This window comes from Linepithema humile, chromosome 5 (genome assembly GCF_040581485.1).
Source record: "Linepithema humile isolate Giens D197 chromosome 5, Lhum_UNIL_v1.0, whole genome shotgun sequence".
NCBI lineage: Eukaryota > Metazoa > Arthropoda > Insecta > Hymenoptera > Formicidae > Linepithema > Linepithema humile.
In genome coordinates this window covers 31,007,962-31,017,265 of record NC_090132.1, presented here as the reverse complement: position 1 = coordinate 31,017,265, position 9,304 = coordinate 31,007,962, and the positions used below count along the sequence as shown (strand labels likewise).

The 9,304-nt window shown below is 40.1% G+C and overlaps 1 protein-coding gene and 1 long non-coding RNA gene across 22 annotated transcripts in view; both read left to right on the top strand.

Annotated features, from left to right (window-relative positions):
- Positions 1-9,139, top strand: part of LOC136999969 (uncharacterized) — a 35,419-nt gene extending 26,280 nt beyond the window's left edge. Inside the window, exon 2 of the long non-coding RNA XR_010890290.1 lies at positions 48-9,139. This is a non-coding gene — a long non-coding RNA (uncharacterized lncRNA). The remainder of the gene's footprint in view (positions 1-47) is intronic.
- Positions 1-9,304, top strand: part of mbl (muscleblind) — a 363,403-nt gene that overhangs the window by 46,597 nt on the left and 307,502 nt on the right. The gene's annotated exons all lie outside the window — the stretch shown is intronic.

Below are 9,304 nucleotides of genomic sequence, written 5' to 3'. Positions count from 1 at the left end.
AGAGACAAGATTTGTACTCGTTACATGGCTTTGCTCACATCTAACAGATGACTGTAGGATGCAATATGGCAGTTTGTTCCGCTCCGTACGACACAGCGTTTGCTTGGACGTGTACATAAGACGAACAACCTGGCTGGGCCCGTCGGGTCTATGCCGGGGTTAAAATGGGAGACCACCTGTCTCTCGGCGTTGCGCAACGTTGGAACCCCGAGGCACCGTGGGTCCATATTATATAGTTCGTTGCTCCGGCCGCTTAACCCCTTCGTGCCTGGCGTATCCTTTCCGATGCAAACCAGTTTCGGCCAATTTGCGTCATTATTATAACGTCAATTCTATGTTATTTCCTTGTAAGCCCATTTTTTCGGGATTGCAGCTTACTTGTTATAAATTATTATAGTAAACGCAGTGTATTACTTGGTTTAGAAAGGAAAGAACATGTTTCCACATTCTTATACGCAAATTACATATAATTTATACACTTTTTTTGTTTGTTATTTATAAAATGCATTTTTACATGCTTTATTGTGTTAAGATTCGTGTGAAAAAGCAAAACATTTTCTTTTTACACTTGATTCATCAATTATTTTCTTGTTCACGCGTAATAAAAAATCTGGGATTATTCGAGAAGCTGATTGCGAATATGGCGAGGCGGCAATAACCTACTGTGTGGCTTGTTGCAGCGAAATTGCTTGGACCGTGAGAAAATTCTTGCGAAAATTAAGGCATTTTAGGAAAAATTGAGGGCCCCATCTTTTTTTGACTTTCGATCGATTGTACTTGAAAAAGGAGTTTTGCTATATTCATCTCTGGCTGTGTTGAAGATAAGATGTTAGCAACACAATTACTTAGTTTCAGAAAAAGCAAAAAGCTTTTACATATTTATTGCAAGTAATTATTTTACTAAGATTTATTAGTTGACAAAAATGATAATTCGAATTTTCGTTTTATGATAAAATTATTACTAGAATATTTGAATTATTCAACGCTGAGAACTTTTTTAATGATTTATTCCAAATCGTATATGAAACATTCGATGTATATATAATGTGCCTATTTTTGCATGCAAGAGTGCATTTTATGGCGTATTAATATGTCAACTTTTATTGCGCTCTGGTTATTTATATCTTTATTTGCATTTGCACGGCGAGGAAGAAAGATGATTGCTTAAGTTTTGCGTTTTGTCATTAAGATACAGGATATACCGGTCTGCTTCAGGCTTCGGTCTATAAGAAGACGTTTAAAAGAGATTCGGCGGCTTCGCCGTCGTGCCAGGCATGCGGAACATTTGTGCTACATGGATCAGTAGTTTATATCCCACTGGAATTCTTCGGTAAACCGCAAATTAAGTTAGACGCGTTTCGTCGCTTTAAGAAGCGTAAAACTACATCGCCATTAAACGCAGTGTTGAGACATTGACGATCGATACATCCTATTCCCTTCCGCGAAGGTTCTATCATGTGCTTCCAGGTTAGCACATTTTATTAGGTCGTGGATCGCGTCTATATACGGCACCACGCTAAATCCGATTAACTTCTAAGGCGCAGCGAAGGTCGATATTTCTATACATAGACCGTCGAGCAGTCAATAGGCAAACATTCGCAAACGCGTAGTTCGTTTCTCCCGATCAATTCTAAGCCAAACAATATTTATATTGAATTATGCAACGAGGAAAGCTAGTTTGCCGTTTTCCTCGGTTATCATTGATTATTGATTGATTGATTGATTGACGATTTATGCATGCGAACACTTTTATAAATTGATAGCCAACTGTCAATTATTAATTTCAATTATTTTATATTGGAAACTGTCTCGCAATTATTTATACAAAAACGATGAAATGCTACTCATTTTTTGCGATATATGTAGATGAAAATATTACTCTTATTCTTTTATATAAATATAAATTGATTTATAGTTAATAAATTATTATAGTTATTATAGTTTTATTAAGGTTTGAGTTGTAAAGTTATATCAAGGTTTCGATCATGATTGTAAATTGATCCTTTACAAATACAGCTGTTTCCTTACGGAAGGGGAATCATTTTACTGTAATTCGATGCTTGGATTATCCTAAACGCAAATGGACGTGCAAATGCATATATAGTGCGCTATTTGTGGGCATATTACCGTCGAGATATATTGTTTTTCGAATCAAGTTTTCCTTCCCATTTCCTATCTTCGTTGCGTTTGAAGCTAGAATAATAGAGAGCGATAATAATGTTTAATGAGAGAGAACGGAGAAAAATCGATTGCGTTGGCCATTTTTATTGTTCAAAGATCCATTTGTTTTTCTGTAGTCTTTTGATTAGAAATTATTGGTGGCTTGATATTATTGACGAGGAATCCGAATCTGAAATTGCTCATGAATTCATATATGAAGTTTGGCTCACTGCAAGTGAGCCTGCTGAATCTCTCTCACAATGGCAAACACGAGGATTTTATTAGCGCGAAAAAAGAGGCGGTGAAAAGTCAGAGATTCGTGACAATTTCGGCGTATTGGCCCGCGACCTTAATTTCCGGTGAGTTCTCACTTTCACCCCGTCGACGTAACTAGACCCTTTACTCTCTTTCTCCGCCGCTTTTTCGTCTTCCGATTTCCTTTCGCGCGGACGAGGAAAAAGCCGTGGACTCGCCGGCGGTGAGGCGGGAACGAGCGGGGGGTATTTTATTACCTCCACTGAGAGGAGAGCACCACCCTGGCGTCGGGGGTCTAAAGAGAATAGGAAAGGATGGTGGTGCGGCGTACTATAATTCTTAATTTGAACGATTAGAGCAACGCGCGAGCGCGCCGCCGCCGTCTTTCCGAATATACACGGCGTTCTCGACGATGGCGGCGGCAGCGGCGCCTGTATTTCTCTTTACTTTAATAAACGAGTTCGCGTTTCGCTTCGTCGCCGTTCGCGTTTATTTTAAAAGGAAAGTTTGCGAGCGGCCGTGACAATTTTCGTGCCGTAAATACATACACGAGCACACGAGACGATCTCGTTGCCGCTCCGCGTAACCGCCCTGTGTGCTCGTGCATTATTCCGCTCTCGTCGTAAACGTCGACGAGAACGACGCATAAACTCGTAATTTTTCGGCTCGGTAGTCTTCCTCCGGATCTTCTTCTTGCCGTGGAAAGGCGTCGCGTCGCCGTGCGTCGCGGGGACGGAATTCAGGAAGTATGAATGACCAATGAGGACAGATAAATTTCCGATGGAAACTCGAAACTCGGTTCGCGCGACTCCCCGGCACTTCTTGCTGGCGAGAACACAGGCGTGGTGAAATCCTTTTTCGATAATAGCTCTTCCTCGTGATCCCTTGAAATACTTTAAACGTCTCCCTGCTGCGTACTTTTTTCCCTCTCTTTCTTTTTCCTCCTAACGTTCCTTCTCTCGCGAAATCGGTCTGCAAGCGCACGATACGGCGATCCGGTATCATGGAGTATCTTTGCACGATTGGGGGCGATTCCGAGATCCTTTGAATTTCGTCTCCGTTATCGGACGCGACGGTCAAAGCCGTGTATACAGTAGAGTAGTTCTGTTTCATGGAAAACTTTTATCTCGGCACGGAGGACCTACTTTTAGACATTTCAATACTTTGCTTCTTGTAAAGGGACGATTTATCAGTGACAAAAAATATTTATCCTCGTCTCTGCAAATGCTCCGATAATACGTAGGAGAATGTATCAGGCAATATCGTCTTTGTAGAGCTGTGTGCATCGAGTTCGATGCTTAAGCTATTAATCATTTTTCTTATTTTCCCCCTCGCTAATCAAGATCTGTATTGACGGAATTATTTTTTTGGACGACAAAACTGATTCTACTTATTGAATTTAGTGGCAATTATTATTCTTTCCTCTTAACTATTGGAATATTTTCCAGCATTGATTGTGATAACTTGTAGTGATGCCAGAGAAGGGAATATTATTTTTCACAAAAATTTTTATTTAAATATTAAATAATAAAAAATGCAGCTTCAACTCTGTACATTTTTTAGAGTTCTCAGTTCATGGTATTTTTAAAAAATTAACAAACAACTTTGCAACAAGAGAGAAAGTTTAGTCTAGAAAGGGTTAAAGTTTGATCTCCGAAGTTCGCGTGGAGACACTCAATTTGGGTTTTACGCGCGAAACGATGCCGATGCTTTAATGCTAAAACATCGGGCGGAGTAAGTTTTCGGTTGGTGTTCCCGGGTTCTCTGCGGACTTAATTAAAAATTAAACGAGTCCTCCGGGACTGTCGCGTCCGCCGAATTTCGTCGACATTCCCCGCTCCATAAAGCCGGGCGACTCTTTTCACAATGGCGTCTGCAAACGAATGGCCTATCTATGCGAGTTCCATCTATTTGGAGTGTCTCGAGCGACGTATGTGTCCGTGTATATGTATATATGAATCGTCCACGCTTACTGTGAATTGTGTCACGTCGAATGGGATCAATCCCGAGGTATATACCCTCGAATTGTCGCGCGCGATGAAAAAACGATGGATTACTATTCCGATCATACCTGCGATGTTTCTCTGTTTCTCTGGCGAAGATCAAAACGTTATGCTTCTATGCTTGTTTTGTTTCACACCGGATGTAATGTTTCTTATTCCAATTCCAATCTCAATTCCATTAATAATTATACCGACAATACGTATTTCTTATGTGTTGAAGTAGAATCGAATTAATTAGTGAAAAATTAGTACAATTATAACTTTAAAACGTATATTTTAATAAAGAGCACGATCGATATGCTGTAATATAGTGTATCTAAATTTTTGGAAACTGAACATATACGTCGTATATTACTACGGAAAATACGATGGAAATGGTTAATGAAAAGCGATGTGTTCGCATTTTCCATTGTAATCAATTTATAGGTATCATTTTTCGATCTGATTGTTCTGTTTTTATTGCATCGAATTTATTCTTATGATATATTTGACATATGATGATAGGTTTATATTACTTATATTGCTGCAATAACGTCGAACAGAACATTAAAAAATTTTTAATATTTTTCATCAAAAATTGATTTACGTTTTGTTGGATCGCGTTCAATTGTAATTGTTTGATAAGAGATTATTAGATAACAATAATTATTGTGAAAACAATTTTTTAATTTTGACTTATTTCAACACTACTCGATTTGTTTATTGAAAAACAATGCAATTGTTCAGAAACATATTCCGTATTTGACTGTAGTTGATCGTGGAAATCGTGTTAAATCGGATCTTGTGCATTTTGCGCGCAATGACATCCCTCTGGCAGACGTATGACCCATTTATACGATTTCTATCTATACGAATCTGGTTAAAATAGCGACGACGGTGGCAGCCAGAGCCAGCGCAGGGACCGCTAGATTACCTCGCGGAAATCCGCGAATGTCCGGACTTCCGCACGCGACTACAAAGCAAACGTTAAACAGAGGTCGGCGCGGCAATCGCACGATTTCTTTTTTTTTTTTGTCTGTTTTCCTCGATCACGCAGAGCACGGAACGAATGTGGAGAAATATCTCCTTTTTTCCTTTTTCTGTAGGTACATTGCGTCGTTCACCGAGAACATTCTATTTTTTGATTTTATCGATCATTCGCGGACATGCTGCCTCGCGATGTAACGGATCGCTTTGTTCCGAAGAGCGGAAATATCTTGGCGGATTTTTTGCGTTACTAGTAGGATGTTCGCGGTGAATTTTTTTTTTTGTTTTTGTGTGTTGAAGCGTCACATTGGAGATATTCCGTGCATATCGCGCGATGAAGGAAACGAGACACGCGGTATGCGTACACGCCTCTCTCAGTTCTCGATGTCGCGCGAAATTGCGGCGTTTATTGGAAAAACGAAAAGTGAAAAAGCTGCTTTCGCGAATTTCATGCAGGAGATAATAATTTGATTTCAGATATAGCCGATAATTGAGCTATGTAGAGCAACTTATAGGTCGATCCCATAATTTATAAAGTTTGCTTGAAAGCTGAAATGAGTGACGTTTATAAATTATGTATGTTTTAATTTTTTGTCGCGATCTCAATGTTCATAAGTTTATAATTTAATATGTCTGATAGTATATCGATATACGTATAAATTTTTCAAATTTTCATATTTTACTTGTTCGTTAAAATGTACGATATTTCAATTACGATATTTCGTTTTATTCGTTGCAATTTATTAAAGATACCTTTTTGTACATTTGGTTGAGAGATACAAAGCACTCGGATATCAAACGTGTTCTACCGATCTTCCGTGTTCGATTATAAGCTGTAATCAATCATATCAGGTGCACAGCTGATTTAATACGAGTGAACTATTTCGACCTATCGCGCATCCCTCTTGGGCGAGGCGACGAAGTTGCTGTAACGTGACGTATAATCTCGCGTTCGTATTAGTGTGGCGTCGATTGGTTACACGGTGAAAGGATCTCGTGCTAGTCCGCTTGAGATAATGTCGGATATCCAAAAGTTTGTTGCACGACAGCGACGCGACTATCCTCGGATGTTTCGGAAAGCGTCGCCGCCACGCCGCTACAGGTCTGCGTTGCTCTCATCGTCGCTGCCGCCGCCGTTGTCATCGTCATCGTCATCGTCATCGTCATCGTCATCGTCGTCATCGTCGTCATCGTCGTCATCGTCGTCGTCGTCCTCGTCGTCCTCGTCCTCGTCCTCATCCTCGTCCTCGTCGTCGTCCTCCTCGTCGTCGTCGTCGTCGTTGTCGTCGTCGTCGTTGTCGTCGTCGTCGTTGTCGTCGTCGTCGTTTCGCGCAATTCTGCCGCGTAACTGAACGCAAGTTTCGTCGATATTGTCTCGAGTCAGTAACCCGTAAGCGACAGGAAATTATTAGGCCAGATAAGCGTGTAAATATGGCTGGCGCTTAAGAGGACGGATGAAACGTGTGCTTCGAAAGCTTCGAGTATATAATGTGAACTGGCGAACGGGGAGATAATCGGCTATTCGGATTGTTGGTGATAAATTGGGGCATCGACGTTTTCATCTAATGAATATTGATGTGAGGTTGTATGACTATAAGACTGCACCAATAGTCGCTACTCTATTTGCAAATCAAAAACAAATATTGATGCCATAAATTATTTCTTTCGCAATTTTCATCGCGTAACTTTATCAACGAATAACTCTGTAACACTGATATCGCACGTTACAATGATTTACTACAATGAAGTATGTATATATTATACGTTTGTAATATTGCGTATACGATATTATTGTACATTTAGAGAAAAGTTGCAGTATCTTTGAAATAGGTTGCACAGCGTGATGTTTTTAAATGGCCGTATATAGAATATCTATTTATTAACAGATTCTTTGAAAGTCAATTTATTTTTAACGATAATTGAAAAAACCATTATTTGCTTGCATCTCATTAATTTCCAGCGTCAAATATTTTGCTGTTTAAGTTAAATAAAACTTTTAATAAAACTTCTCTCTTCAAGACTACTTGAAATTAACCGCTAAACGAGCTCTTATTGACTATGTGCAGCACTGAACTAGATACGTCACAACTGTTTATTTGTCAATATAAATTATCGAGTAAATTTTCGCTAAACTATAAACTTGTCAAAAAATTTTCGTTACATTTAGTGCGATAAGAGTGAGTCATCTTGTAGTTGTGGACGAGTCCGCGGAAAGTAAAAAAAATTTAAAAAAAGAAAAGAAAAACATCTATATAAACGATTGTCTAGGACACAAATGGAGCCGTCTTTTGTCTAGCACACCACTTTGATGTACGCGCGCTTTTTGTAGCACTCGTATTATTCCTTCTTCTTACTCCTCGTAGTGCCTCGCGGTCGAGGAGTGTCGAGAAGTTCTCGGCGGAATCAAATTTCCGTGAGATGTAGCCGAACAAAGACGAAAAAGTTCCAAAAGGTTTGTCTTAGAGCGAATTCTTTTGTGTCGAGGCTCTCCGACGCTTTACTGACAGTGGGTTCGCTGTCGAGCGGGAATGGAATCGAGTCACTGTTTTACGCGCCGGAAGAATGAAGTCACGAGCGCAATAAATGTAGATACAGTCGGTTTCAGATCGAACTGGCAACCAGGGACTTTGCGAATTTAATACACTCCAAGTCCCAACTTCGTTCGGGCGAATTTCCCCAACGCGTTTTGACATGCGAACGGGGAATCCACGAGGAATTAGCGTTCGTTGTTCCCTCTCCTCTCTTCCGCTCTATGTCGAACGACATCGGCGAATTCCCGGACGGTATTTCCGCCACGTCCGTTTCCGTTTCCCGACGCGAGATACTCGAATATTTCACAAGGCCTCCACGATCTCACGTAGTCGCGAAATTATTTCCCGCCCAATCGTGCGAAAGTTAACTCTGTATCGAGAACGTTCCTTCCGCTGAAACTTTTAGCCATTTAACCCGCCGTTATGGAGAACAATTATGTTAGATCGCGTCTTCATGCACTTGTAACTGCCGTGTGAATACTGCGTTATCCTTGTGACATAAGGCATTGCATTCGATTTGTTCTATACAATTGCGATCAGATATACAACAAGAAAATAAGATTCTAAAAAATTCATAATTATTCTATCTTTAAAAGGAGAACTTAATAAAAGTATGTTAATTTTAATAGATAGGATTTTTAGTTTAGTATTTAATTATTAAAATAATATTGTAAGTAATGTGAAAAGAATGGTAATATTTACAATGAAATTTTTGCCAAGTGAAGATTCTTTGATCAAAGAAACGTTCAACATGAGATCAAATTATGGCTTGCTGTATTATGCATTAAAATTTTTCAATTCTTGCTACATGCAAATTACGCACTTGCTGCGATTTAATTTGTCAGAAATAGTAGCGGTCGTGAATTCATCATTTCAATCCTGATATAGGAGTCTTGCTCGCGCAGTAAACTTGATCTATTCAGAGCGCGAATGGCGCCTCGGTGCTCTTCAGGCTGTAATCGTGCAAAAGAGATGGAAACAAAAGACCGGGGAAGGCGCGTGAAAAAGATGGAAAGTACCGAAGGGTGAGAAAACACGAGTGCGGATCGAGCTCGAAGGCGGTGGGAGGCGTTTCGTCCGGAGGATTTTGGAGGTCGTGGGAGAGAGGTAGAGATCACGCGAAACTTCCGTATTCTAGCTGTAGCTGTAGCTTATCTCACGGGACAGAGAGAGAGAGAGAGAGAGAGAGAGAGAGAGAGAGAGAGAGAGAGAGAGAGAGAGAGAGAGAGAGAGAGAGAAGAAACTCCTAGAAACCTTCCCGGCCATTTTTAACCCTTAACTGCTCGCATGCCGCCTGACAGACTCCGCATTCGTTTCATGTATATTTTATTGTTTTTGTTCTCACTTCTTTATGTACCATTTCCTTGCTTCAGTTAACTTGTAACTCTT